Source organism: Arvicanthis niloticus, chromosome X, assembly GCF_011762505.2.
Source record: "Arvicanthis niloticus isolate mArvNil1 chromosome X, mArvNil1.pat.X, whole genome shotgun sequence".
NCBI lineage: Eukaryota > Metazoa > Chordata > Mammalia > Rodentia > Muridae > Arvicanthis > Arvicanthis niloticus.
Window position 1 is genome coordinate 32,422,253 of NC_047679.1, and position 15,201 is coordinate 32,437,453.

Sequence of the window (15,201 nt, forward strand, 5' to 3'; positions counted from 1 at the left end):
TGTTGTTTTCCATTTTGTCCTATTGACAGTGTCTTTGCCTTACTGAAACTTTAAAAATTTATGAGGTCCTATTTGTTAATTCTCGATCTTAGAATATAAGTTCGTGATATTCTGTTCAGAAAATTTTCTCTTGTGCCCATGTGTTTGAGGCTCTTCCCCACTACTTACTCTTCAATTAGTTTCAGTGTAGCTGGTTTTATGTATAGGTCTTGATCCACTTGGACTTAAGATTTGTACAAGGAGATAAGAATGGATTGATTTGAATTGTTTTTCATGATGACCTCCAGTTGAACCAGCACCATTTGTTGAAAATGCTATCTTTTTACCACTGGATATTTTTAGCTCCTTTGTCAAATATCAAGTGACAATATGTATATTAGTTCATTTCTGTTCTTTAATTCTATTCCATTGATCTTTCTGCCTGTCTCTGTACCAATATCATATAATTTTTATCACCATTGTTCTGTAATACAGCTTGAGGTCAGGGATGATGTTTCCCTCAGAAGATCTCTTATTGTTCAGAATAGTTTTCACTATCTTATTCTTTTTGTTATTCCAAATGAATTTGCACATTGCTCTTTCTAACTCTGTGAAGAATTGAGGTGAAATTTTCATGGGAATTGCATTGAATCTTGAGATTACTCTGGGCAAGATGGCTATTTTCACTATATTGATCCTGCCAATCCATTATATGGGAGATCTTTCTATCTTCTGAGATCTTCAAGTTCTTTCTTCAGAAATTTGAAGTTCTTGTCATAGAGAAGTCTCACTTGCTTAGTTAGAGTCACACCAAGGTATTTTATATTATTTGTGACTATTGTGAAGAGCTTCATTGCCATAATTTCTTTCTCAGCCTGTTTATCCTTTAAGTAGAAGAAGGCTACAGATTTATTTGAGTTAATTTTATATCCAGCCACATTGCTGAAGTTGTTTATCAGGTTTAGGAGTTCTCTGGTGGACATTTTGGGTTCATGTAAGTATACTATCATATCATCTGCAAATACTGATATTTTGACATCTTCCTTTTCAATTTTTATCTCTCTGACCTTCTTTTGTTTTCTAATTGCTCTGTATAGTACTTAGAATACTATATTGAATAGGTTTGGAGAGAATGGGCAGCTTTGTCTAGTCCCTGATTTTAGTGAGATTGCTTCAAATTTCTCTCCATTTAGTTTGATGTTGGCTACTTGTTTGCTGTATATTGCTTTTACTCTGTTTAGGTATGGGCCTTGAATTCAAAATCTTTCCAAGCCTTTTACCATGAAGGGGTGTTGAATTTTGTCAAATGCTTTTTAAGCATCCAGTGAGATGATCATGTGGTTTTTCTCTTTGAGTTTGTTTATCTACTTATTTTTTAATTGGATATTTTATTTATTTACAATACAGATGTCATCCCCTTTCCCCATTTCCCCTACCCAGAACCCCCTATTCCATCCCCTGTCCTACTTTATGCTTTTATACCATTTTGATTACATGCATGTATTAAGGTCAGTTCTAGGTTGAGAGTCTAGCAATACAATAGATGCAAATAGTCAAAAAACAAGCAATACAATAAACACAAATAGTCAAAGATAAAGCAAGGCATTAAACCCAATTGTGTGAACATTCCCATGATCATTGTTTCTAAGGGCTTATCAGGATGACCAAAATATCTGAGCCTACTTCTCTGTCCTAGCCCAAGGTCTTTTTAATATCTTCCTTGTTCTAGCCTAAAATTTAAATTCCTGTCTGAAACTACTTCTTTGTTCTAGCCTAATATTTAGGTTCCTCCCTGAGATTATTTCTTTGTTCTAGCCTAAGATTTAGATTCCTACCTGAAATTACTTCTTTGTTCTAGCCTAATTTCAGATTTCTGCCTGAAGCCTACTTCCTTAACCTTGGTCAGTGTTATATTCCTGCCAAGCAGCCCCTTTCCTTGTCCTTGGCCCATGTCCAATTCTTGTCAAGCAGTCCCAAAGGCTCTCTTCCTCTCCCACTTTTTTTACTTCATTAACAAAACTTAGCTTGTCTTAGGTCATTCTGACAAGAATGCCTTCCTTGCCCATCACTGAATATGCATTATCCAAAGCAATGCACTGCTGTCTTAGGTTGGTAAGGCTTTGTGCAGAATCTTATCCATCCTTAGCTTGCCAGCCTGTTAATTTAATAACTCTGTCTAGTGGTCCATTTTCAGGTTCAAGCCATGTACTTGGCTGCCAACATGTTGACGTTGTTGAAGAAAAGCTTTAACACAAAGGGCAGGAATAAAAGTATTCCCGGGACAAAAAGGGATAGCATGATCAAGCTATATATGCCATTTTTGAAGTTTGACCAAAATAGAAATACTGATCTCATGCCATGGGTAATTTTATCTCCAGTATCTACTGCATCAACGCTCAGCAGAGCAGCATTCTTGAAATTCATAGGCTCACTATGTATCATTAAAACATCCCGAGAGGTGTTAGAATTATGCCAAATACACTGTACTTGTCATTAAACTTCTTCCTAATTATAATGACTACCATTGTACATTCTAGAACTAATATGAATCTAATGGTATTTTGCATGACACTCAAGATGGCTTCTTACCCTTAAATTCTGAACCTCCTTCCAGTAATTTGAATGGGATAAAGAGCATCAATTCATTCTTCCAAATGCCTGTCTAAATCCTCTGTTATATTCAACACATTATTAACATTTTTTTGCTAAATGATTAACAAATGTAGCTGTCTTAACTTCTTGCAGTGCAGAAGCAGTGGTGGTAGCAATTAATGTAATTAAGCTGTTATACCAGCTATAATCAAGCCCACCACACCTTGCTTCTACTTAAAGCCTGACTCATTTTTTCCAGTTCTTGCGAGCTATTTTTAGAATACCAAGGTTCTGTGATACTCAGGACACTAAAACAAAAGCTGTTTGATAGACCTCAGTAGCTGACATGCCAGATTTCATAACACAAACACAATTAGAAGGTATACAATCAATGCAACTTACATTAAATACTGTAGAAGAAACAAAAGTATTTTAACTTGACAATTAAAAAAGCCTTAACATATGTGCTAACACCTGTTTAAAATCCACATCCTACCCCAACTTTATCTCTTACTAACATAATATCATAGAGAACTGCAGCTAATTTCCACATATGTCACTGAAAATGTCCAGAACCAGCCTTTGAAATAAAGACTGTTATTTCCAATATTCGATTGATTTCTAGACCAGTCCATGATTGAGTTTGAATAACTGGTCACATTTAATAACAATACAAGAGGAATTATAACTTCTCTTTTTGATTCTCTGTTCCACAAGGTATAAGAACTCGAGGCAAGGCCACTTGTCCCATCAGGGGTATAGGTAAGCAATGGTGGGTTGGGAACTTTGTCCAATACAGATTCCCAGTCATTATTGTCAGGGCACTCAGCAAGCTCACAGGTCAGCATCATTCTTCGTCCTGGCATCAGCATGTTTTACCCCATTGTTCTGGCGGCCACCATGCTCCTTTAGCATCCTGCAGAACAAACACAAACATGCCTTCTTCCTCATATTTAATACCTGCCTGAGATCATGCCTTATACCAGTAAGTGGATCCTTCCCTTTCACCTATGCATAAACATGCCTAGGTGTAGAGCACCATAGACACTCAGCAGAAAGTTTCTTGGCAACCAATTAAAAAAAAAAACAAACAAACTTTAAAATAAAAAAATAAAAAGAATATGATTTAAATAAATTTGTAGTGTACAGGGGTATATCTCCCCCTTTTTATTTTATGAAGATATTGTTTTAAAGTTACATGGGCCTGTTCCACAGTCTTTTGTCCTTGACAATTATAAGGAATCCAGGTAATGTTAAATTGGTGCTAAAGGTCTCAAATGATTGACTGCCATAGCCAGTTTCATTATTTGTTTTTATTTATTTATTTATTTATTTATTTATTGGGTTCTTTACTTATCTACATTTCAGATGCTATCCCTTTCCCCATTCTCCACCCCCAGAAACCCCTTAACCCATCCTCCCTCTTCCTATTTCTATGAGGATGTTCCTCCACCCACCCATCCACTCCTACCTCCTCTCCCTCAAATTTCCCATCACTGGGGAATCCAGCCCTCAAGAGACCAAGGCCCTTTTCTCCCACTTGTTTGATACCCAACAACTCCATCCTCCTCTACAAATACAACTAGAGACATGGGTCTCTCCATGTGTGTTCCCAGCCTAGCTGTTTAGACCCAGGGAACTCTTTGGTTGGTATTGTTGCTCTCCCCATGGGACCACAAGCCCCTTCAACTCCTTCAGTCTTCTCTCTAACTCCTCCACTGGGAGCCCTTGGTCAGTTTGATGGTTAGCTGTGAGCATCCATCTCTGTATATGTCAGGATCCGGCAGTGCCTTTCAGGAGACAGCTATATCAGGCTCCAGTCAGTGTGTACTTCCAGACACCCACAACAACGTTTGCATATGGTAATTACATCTGGGAGGGACTCCAAGTGGGGCAGTCTCTGGATGGTCTCTCCTCCAATTTCTGCCCCACACATTGTCTCACATTTGTGCCTGTGGGTATTTTATCACGTCTTCTAAGAAGAACCATAGCACCCACACTTTGGTCTTTCTTTTTCATGGGTTTCGTTGGTGTGTGAGATATGTCTTGGGTATTGTGAGATTTTGGGCTAAAATCCACTTATCAATGACTGCATACCATGTTTGTTCTTTTGTGATTGGGTTACCTCACTCAGGTTAATATTTTCTAGTTCCATCCATTTGCCCAAGAATTTAATGAATTCATTGTTTTTAATAGCTGAGTAATACTCCATTGTGTAAATGTACCACATTTTCTGTATCCATTCCTCTGTTGAAGGACATCTGTGTTCTTTCCAGCTTCTGGCTATTATAAATAAGGCTGCAATGAACATAGTATAGAATGTGTTCTTGTTATGTGTTCGAACATCTTCTGGGTATATGCCCAGGAATGGTATAGCTGGATGCATAGGTAATATTGTTTTCAATTCTCTGAAGAAAATGCCAGACTGATTTCCAGAGTGGTTGTACAAGCTTACAGTCTCATCAACAATGAAGGAGTATTCCTCTTTCTCCACATCCTCACCAGCATTTGCTTTCATCTGAGTTTTTAATCTTAGACATTCTGACTGGTGTGAGGTAGAATCTCAGGATTGTTTTGATTTTCATTTCCCTGATGACTAAAGATGTTAAACATTTCATTAGGTGCTTCACAGCCATTCAGTATTCCTCAGTTGAAAATTCTTTGTTGATCTCTTTACCACATTTTTCAATTGGGTTTATTTGATTGTCTGGAATCTAATTTCTTGAGTTCTTTGCAAACTTTGGATATTAGCCCTCTATCGGATGTAGGATTGATAATGATCTTTCCCCAATTTTTGGATGGCCGCTTTGTCCTATTGACAGTGCCCCTTGCTTTACAGAAGCTTTGCAATTTTATGAGGTCCCATTTGTCAATTCTTGATCTTAGAGCATAAGCCAGCCATTGGTGTCCTTTTCAGAAACTTTTCCCTTGTGCTCTTGTGTTCGAGGAGGCTCTTCTCCACTTTCTCTTCTATTAGTTTCAGTGTGTCTGGTTTTATATGGAGGTCCTTGATCCACTTAGACTTGAGTTTTGTACAAGGAGATAAGAATGGATTGATTTACAATCCTGCATGCTGACCTCCAGTTCAACCAGCACCACCTGTTGATAAATATGCTGTCTTTTTTTCCACTGTATGATTTTAGCTTCTTAATCAAAGATCAAGTGATTATAGGTATGTGGGTTCATTTTGGGGGTCTTCTATTCTATTCCATTGATTTTCTTGCCTGTCTCTGTACCAATACCATGCAGTTTTTTATCACTACTGCTCTGTAGTACAGCTTGAGGTCAGGGATGGTGATTCTTCCAGATGTTTTTTTATTGTTGAGAATAGTTTTGGCTATCCTAGGTTTTTTGTTATTCCAAATGAATTTGAGAATTGCTATTTCTATCTCTGTGAAGAATTGAGTTGGAATTTTGATGGGGATTGTCCTAAATCTGGAGATTACTCTTGGCAAGATGGCCATTTTTACTATATTAATCTTGCCAATCCATGAATATGGGACATCTTTCCATCTTCTGAGATCTTCAATTTCTTTTTTCAGAGACTCGAAGTTCTTGTGATACAGATCTTTCACTTGCTTACTTAGAGTCACACAAAGGTATTTTATATTATTTGTGACTATTTGAAGGGTGTCATTTCCCTAATTTATTTCTCAGCCTGTTTATTCTTTAAATAGAGGAAGGCTACTGATTTGTTTGAGTTAATTTTATATCCAGCCACTTTGCTGAAGTTGTTTATCAGGGTTAGAGGTTCTCCAGTGAAAGTTTTAGGGTCACTTAAGTATACTATCATATCATCTGCAAATAGTGATATTTTGACTTCTTTCTTTTCTATTTGTATCTATTGATCTCCTATTGTTGCTTAATTGCTCTGGCTAGGACTTTGAGTACTATGTTGAATAGATAAGGAGAGTATGGGCAGCCTTGTTTAGTGCCTGATTTTAGTGGGATTGCTTCACGTTTCTCTCCATTTAGTTTGATGTTGGCTACTGGTTTGTTGTATATTGCTTTTACTATAATTACCTATCAGGGTTGGATTCCTGTTCATTCCAAGGCTTTTACCATGAAGAAGTGTTTAAGTTTGTCAATTGTTTTCTCAGCATCTGGTGAGATGATCATCTGTTTTTTTTTTTTCCTTTGTGTTTGTTTATGTAGAAGATTACATTGATGTATTTCCAAATATTGAACTATCCTTGCATTCCTGGGATAAAGCCAACTTAATCATGGTGGATGATTGTTTTGATGTGTTCTTGAATTCAGTGTGCAAGACTTTTATTGAGTATTTTTGCATCAATATTTATAAGGGAGATTGGTTTGAAGTTCTCTTTCATTGTTGGGTCTTTGTGTGGTTTTGGTATGAGCATAATTGTGGCTTCATAAAATGAATTGGGTAGTGTTCCTTTTGTTTCTATTTCCTGGAATAGTTTATAGAGAATTTGTATTAGGTCTTCTCGGATGTTCTGATAAAATTCTGCAATAAAACCATCTGGTCCTGCCTTTTTTTTGTTTGTTTGTTTTTTTGTTTTTGGGAGGGAGACTTTTTATGACTGCTGCTATTTCTTAAGTGGTTATAGGACTATTTAGATGGTTTATGTGCTCCTGATTTAACTTTGGTGTCTGGTATCTGTCTAGGAAATTGTCCATTTCATCCAGATTTTCCAGTTTTGTTTAGTATATTCTTTTGTAGTATCTGATGATTTTTTAAAATTTCCTCAGTTTCTTTTGTTTTGTCTCCCTTTTCAGTTCTGACTTTATTAATTTGGATACTGTCTTTGTGACTTCTGGTTAGTCTAGCTAATGTTTTATCTATCTTGTTGATATTTTCAAAGAACCAGCTGTTGGTTTTGTTGATTCTTTGTATCATTTTTTGTTTCTACTTGGTTGATTTTAGCTCTGAGTTTGATTATTTCCTGCCATCTTCTCCTCTTGGGTGCATTTGCTTCTTTTTGTTCTAGAGTTTTCAGGTGTGCTGTCAGGCTGCTAGTTTGTGCTCTCTCCACTTTCTTTTTGTAGGCACGTAGAGCTATGAGTTTTCCTCTAAGCACTGCTTTTATTGTGTTCCACAAGGTTTGGTATGTTGTATCCTCATTTTCATTAAATTCTAAACAGTCTTTAATTTCTTTATTTCTTCCCTGACCAAGTTATCATTGAGTAGAACATTGTATAGTTTCTATGTATATGTGGGCTCTCCATTGATTTTATCTTTATTGAAGACCAGACTTAGCCCTTGGTGATCTGATAGGATGCATGGGATTATTTAAATCTTCTTATATCTGTTTAGTCCTGTTTTAAAACACATTTGTTTTATAACTTCTCTTAATTTAACTGTGTCTCTGTTTAGTTTCTGTTTCCATGATCTGTCCATTGATGAGACTGTGGTGTTGAAGTCTCCCACAATTATTGTGTGAGGTGCAATGTGTGCTTTGAGCTTTAGTAAAGGTTTTATTTTTTATGAATGTGGGTGCCACATTTTTGTGCATAGATGTTCAGAATTGAGATTTTGTCTTGGTTGATTCTTTCTTTGATGAGTATGAAGTGTCCATTCTTATCTTTCTTCAAATGTTTGGTTGAAAGTCGATTTTATTCAATATTAGAATGGCTTCTCTAGCTTGTTTCTTGGGATCATTTGCTTGGAAACTTATTTTCCAGCCTTTTATTCTGAGGTAGTGTTTGTCTTTGCCACTGAGCTGTCTTTCCTGTATGCAGCAAAATGTTTGGTCTTGTTTACTTATCTAGTCCATTATACTATGTCTTTTTATTGGGGAATTAAGTTCATTAATGTTAAGAGATATTAAGAAGAAGTAATTGTTGCTTCCTGTTATTTTTGTTATTAGAGGTGGAGTTAGGTTTGCGTGGCTATCTTCTTTTGGTTTTGTTGGAAGAAGACTACTTTCTTGCTTTTTCTAGGGTATAATTTCCCTCCTTGTGTTGGTGGTTTCCCTCTGTTATCCTTTGTAGGGCTGGATTTGTGAAAAGATATTGTATAAATTTTGTTTTGTCATGGAATATCTTGGTTTCTTCATCAATGGTAATTGAGAGTTTTGCTGAGTATAGTAGTCTGGACTGGCATTTGTATTCTCTTAGGGTCTGTATGACATTTTTCCAGGATCTTCTAGATGTCTTTTTTTTTTTTTTTTTTTTTTTTTTTTTTTTTTTTTTTTTTTGTGGTAAGAACTTTTTGCATTTATCGTTTCCTTTGACAGCTGTGTCAATGTTTTTTATGGTTTCTTCTGCACCTGAGATTCTGTCTTTTATTCTGTTGTTAATGCTTGCATCTATGACTCCTGATTTCTTTTTAGGTTTTCTATCTCCTGAATAGTCTCCCTTTGGGATTTTTTTTTTTGTTTTTACTTCCTTTTTTATGTCCTGAATTGTTTCGTTCAATTCCTTCACCTGTTTGGTTGTGTGTGTGTGTGTGGTTTTTTTTTTTGTAATTCTTTCAAAGTTTCTTTGTGTTTCCTCTTTAAGAACTTCTACTTGTTTACCTGTGTTCTCCTGTATTTCTTTGAGGGATTTATTTATGTCCTTCCTAAAGTCCTCTATCATCATCATTAGAAGTGATTCTAAATCTGAATCTTACTTTCCTGGTGTCATAGGGTATTCAGGACTTGCTATGGTGGAAGAACTAGGTTCTGATGTTGCCAAGTAACCTTGGTTTTCTGTTGCTTATGTTCATGTGATTATCTTTCACCATTTGGTTATTTCTAGTGCTACCATCAGTCACTATCTCTGACTGGAACCTGTGTGTCCTGTTATCTTGACTGTGTCAGAACTCCTCAGAATCCAGCTGTCTCTGTGATCCTGTGATCCTGAGACCGTGATTGTGATAGCTCTTGGGAATCAGGCTGCTTCTGGGCTCCTAAAATCCTGGTGTGCCCAAGCTCCTGAGATCCTGTGATCCTATTTATCCTATGTTCCTATGTGTTAGAGCTCCTGAGAGTCCAGCCTCCTCTGGGATTTGGGGGGATGTGTGCAGAGATGAATACTTAGGGCTGCTCCAGAATCAGGCCAAGACAGGAAGGGTCCTGTGCCACTGAACTTGAGGGAGTTTGTGGGTCCCACAGGGTCCCAAATTACTGTTTGGGGGCTGGGGGTTGTGACTTACTCACCTACACTCCTGGGTGTGTTGGAACTCCTGGGAGTCCAGCCTCATCTGGGTTTTTATGGAGTTGGTTCTGGGTTTTATGGAGTTGGTTGCAGAGCTGAAGCCTTAGGGCTGCTCCAGGCACAAGTCCAGACAGGAAGGGCCCTGTGCCACTGGCCTTGAAGGAGTTTGTGGGTCCCAGTTTGGTCCCAAATTACTCCCAGTTTGGGGGGTTGTCGCTGACTCACCTATAATCCCAGGCTTGTTGGAAATCCTGGGAGTCCAACCTCCTCTCAGTTTTGGGGGGTTGGGTGAGTTTGTTTATATAGTGGATTATGTTGATGGATTTCCTTATATTGAACTATCTCTGCATCCCTGGAATGAAACCTACTTGTTCATGATGAATGATTATTTTGATGTGTTCTTGGATTTGGATTACAAGAATTCTATTGTGTATTTTTGCATCAATATTCATAAGGGAAATTGGCCTGAAGGTCTCTTTCTTTGTTGGGTCTTTGTGTGGTTTAGGTATAAGCATTTAATTGTGGCTTCATAGAATGAATTGGGTTGTGTTCCTTCTTTTTCTATTTTGTCAAATTGTTTGAAGAGTATTGGTACTAGGTCTTCTTTGAAGGTCTTAAAGAATTCTGCATTAAATTCATCTGGTCCTCGTTGTTTGTTGTTGTTTTTGTTGTTGTTGTTGGGAGACTTTTAATTAGTGCTTCTATTTCTTTAGGGGTTATGGGACTATGTAGATGGATTATCTGATCCTGATTTAACTTTGGCACCTGGTTTCTGTCTAGAAAATTCTCAATTTCATCCAGATTTTCCAATTGATTGAGTACAGGCTTTTGTAGTAAAATCTGATGATTTTTTTTTAATTTCCCCAGTTTCTGTTGTTATGTCTCCTTTTTCATTTCTGAACTTATTAATTTAGATACTGACTCCGTGTGCTCTGGTTAGTCTGGCTAAAGGCTTATCAATCTTGTTGTTTGTCTCAAAGAACCAGCTCCTGATTCTATGGGTTATTTGTATAGTTCTTTTTCTTTCTACTTGGTGATTTCAGCCCTGAGTTTATTTCCTGCCATACACTCCTCTTGGGTTTATTTGCATATGTTCAAAAGGTTTCAGGTATGCTGTCAAGATGGTAATGTATGCTGTCTTCAGTTTCTTTTTGCAGGCTGGTAGAGCTATGAGTTTTTCTCTTAGCACTGCTTCCATTTTGTCTCACAAGTTTTGGTATGATATACCTTCATTTTCATCAAATTCTAAAAATTTTTAAATTTTTTCTTTATTTCTTTTTTGACCAAGTTATCATTGAGTAGAACATTGTTCTGCTTCCATGTATATGTGGGCTTTCCATTGTTTTTGATGACCAGTCTTAGTCCTTGGTGATCTGACAAAATGCATGGAATTAATTCAATCTTCTTGTATCTATTGAGGCCTGTTTTTTGACCAATTATTTGGTTAGTTTGAAGAAGGTCCCATGAGGTGCTGAGAAGAAGAGATATTCTTTTGTTTTAGGATGAAATGTTCTATAGATATCTGTTAAATCCATTTGGTTCATAACTTGTGTTAGTTTCACTGTGTCTCTGTTTAGTTTGTGATCCCATGATCTGTCCATTGCTGAGAGCGGAGTGTTGAAGTTCTCCACTATTTTTTGTGTGGAGATGTAATGTGTGTTTTGAGCTTTAGTAAAGGTTTATTTTTTTGAATGTGGGTTGCCCTTACATTTGGAGCATAGATTTTGAGAACTGAGAGTTCATCTTGGTAGATTTTTCCTTTGACAATTAGGAAGTGTTTTCTTCCTTATCTTTCTTGGTAACTTTTGGTTGAAAGTTGATTTTATTCGATATTAGAATGGCTACTCCAGCTTGTTTCTCTGGATCATTTGCTTGGAAAATTGTTTTCTATCCGTTTACTCTGAGGTAGTGTCTGTTTTTGTCACTAAGGTGTGTTTCCTGTATGCAGCAAAATGCTGGTTCCTGTTTATATATTCAGTCTGTTAGTCTATGTCTTTTTATTTAGGAACTAATTCCATTGATGTTAAGAGATATCAAAGAAAAGTGATTATTACTTCCTGTTATTATTGTTGTTAGAATTGTAATTATGTTTGTGTGGTTATTTTCTTTGGTTTGGTTGAAAGATTACTTTCTTTCTTTTCCTAGGGTATGTTTTCCCTCCTTGTGTTAATGTTTTCCATTATTGTTTGTATGGCTTGATTTGTGGAAAGATATTGTGTAAATTTTATTTTGTCATGGAATATCTTGGTTTTTCCATCTATGGTAATTGAGAGTATTACTGGGTATAGTAGCTGGGCTAACACTTTTGTTCTCTTAGGGTCTGTATTCCCCAGATCATCTAGGTTTTATAGTATCAGGTGAGAAGTCTGGTATAATTCTGATAGGTCTGCCTTTATATGTTATTTGGCCTTTTTCCCTTATCACTTTTAATATTCTTTCGTTGTTTTGTGCATTTGTTTTTTGATTTATATGTGACAGGAGGAATTTTTTTTTCTGTTTAAGTTTATTTGGAGTTTTGTAGTCTTCTTGTTTGTTCTTGGGCATCTCTTTCTTAAGGTTAGGGAAGTTTTGTTCTATAATTTTGTTGAACATATTTACTGGCCCTTTAAGTTGGGAATGTTTGCTGTCTTCTGTACCTATTATCCTTAGGTTTGGTCTTCTCATTTTGTCTTGGATTTCTTGGATGTTTTTGGGTTAGCAGCTTTTTGCAGTTTGCATTTTTTTTTTGACTGTTTTGTCAATGTTTTCTATGGTATCTTCTGTACCCAAGATTGTCTCTTCTATCTCTTGTATTTTGTTGGTGATATTTGCATCTATGACTCCTGATCTCTTTTCTAGGTTTCCATTTCCAGGGTTGTCTCCCTTTGTGATTTCTTTATTGTTTCTATTCCCAATTTTATACCTGGATGGTTTTGTTCAATTCTTTCACCTGATATATATATATATATATATATATATATATATATATATATATATATATATATTGTAATTCTTTAAGGAATTTTTTGTGTTTCCTCTTTAAGGGCTTCTACGTGTTTACCTGTGTTCTCCTGTATTTCTTTAAGGGAGTTATTTATGTCCTTCTTAAGGTCCCCCTATTGTTGGGAGCCGACTTTTAGCAGAAAGCAGCTATCAGCTTTGCAGCCATCTTGAGCCATATACCCTGACATGAGACTTGTATTACAATAGCCTACAACAGCTGAGCACACTCTGATAACATCTTGCTTTAGATACCCAGGACTTTCCTTGGGTGTGTGAGATTAAAGGTGTGTGACTTAAAGGTGTGACTTAGAGATCAGATTTAGAGACAAGACCTAAGGGCATGATTAAAGGTGTGATCTAAAGGCATGGCTTAGAAGTGAGACATATAAAGTCGAGAGGCAGACAGAAGAGAGATTAGAGAATCAGACACTTTAGAGAGTACAACTTAGAGAACAATTTGGAGTAACAGAGATTCAGACACTAGGAGTAGGAGAAGATATTAGACACTCGGAAGGGAACAAAAGGAGTACAACTAGGAACTAGGAGGAGTACAACTAGAAACTAGGAACTCAAGACTTGGGATTTAAACTAGGAAGAGAGACTGAAGAATAAACTGGATTGAAACACACTCTGTCTGGTCTCCATTCTTCGAGTCCATCCTCACTCTCTCTCTTGCTGAACCCCGACCCACGGACCAGAGTGGCAGCTTGGGCCGGGATACAGTGGACGCCAAGAGCACAGTGGAGAGGGCCTCAACATTTTAGGCCGCCCAAAGTGGGCCATCCTAGGCCTCAACATTTTTTGGCACCCGAATCAGGGACTAATGCGTTTCTCAACACTCTATCATCATCATGAGAAGTGATTTTAAATCTTAATCTTGCTTTTCCTGTGTAATGGTGTATCCAGGACTTGCTATGGTGGGAGAACTGGGTTCTGATGACTCCAGCTAAGACTGTTTTCTGTTGCTTATGTTCTAGTGCTTGCCTTTCACCATTTGGCTATCTCTAGTGCTACCTACCCTTGCTGTCTATGACTGGAGACTGACTTTCCAATTATCTTGCTTGTATCAGAACTCCTCAGAATCCAGCTTTTTCTGTGATCCTGCGATTCTGGTGTCCTGTGAAATTTCTCTTTTCAACAACTGATATTATTACATAAAACTACACCCAACCAAAGTACAGATTTCTGTAGCTCAACCACAGTCGATATGTCCACAACATATATGTTCTGCCTAAGTTTCATGGATCACTGTAGAATAATTGGTAAAAGGAATTTAAGACCAAGACTATCAGGGAATTTGCTGTGAGGTTGTTTCTCCTAGGACTATCAGAAAGCCTCACTAATATGACTGCCTAAATAATAGTTGAACAAGGATAATAATAACAGACATGCCAAGATGGAATCCCAGGAATCTTCAACCCTATATACAGAACTAAAGGCATCTAACAAATCCTGATTAAGGAGAAATGCTCTTACCTAAGCAAGAACACATCACTTTGTTATTCAATACCAAATGATCATTTCTGAAAACATGCATACAAGTAATATTAAATGGACTGAACAGGTTACATTGATGTCTTTAGAAATGAATATACATATTCATACGTTGAATGAAATGAGAGAACAGGAATTTGAAAGAGATCAAAGAAAGACATAAGTGAGGATTTAGAGGGAAGAAAAAAATGTGGGAAATGATGTAATTATATCATAACCTCAAAAATGTAAAACCAATAAATGAAAAGGAGGCACTATTAACTAACTGTGCTTATCATCTAGACTAAGACTTTGCAGACTTTTACAAGTATAAATCAAACAAATTTCCTATTATAATGCAGACTCAGGTCTTATTGGATTGGTAAAAGACATGGGATTTTGTATTTTTAGCAAGTTTTTAAATGTGGCTGACAGCAATCTTCCCTGCACCAGACAGAAACAATTAACAGGGCACCAACGTAAGGAAATGTCTTAACTGCCATTTTATAAAGTCTTCATTTGTTTCAGGTGACACTCTCTAATTATCTGAAAGACTCTAATTTATGATCTTACAATGAAAAACACAATGAAACTTAACCACATGTTAATAATTATACACCAGCATATTAAACAGTTAGTGTTCTTTCTATCTCTGTATTTTTCTGCATACCACATTACTAAAATACAACTTCTGGAGTAAAAATTTATATTATAATCACAACATATTGGTAAATGTTATATATAACACATATTTTACATATGTATGACACCAATTATAATACACATACAATATAGCATAATTATAATGGGTTGTATAATATTATTATATATTATATTAATTGTAATAATATTTACATATTTAATATTATCTAATATTATCTAATATTTAATATTATCTAATATTAAATTATATCTAATTTTAAATATATTAAAATCTTTATTAATGAGAGGAATATTAAAATTTTATGATTGATGTGAAGAACAGTAAAGGTACCTACTTATTTGCAATTTGATAAATAATGTTAAGATAAAAGATTGCTGGATTATAGGTGGGAAAATGGCTTAGGG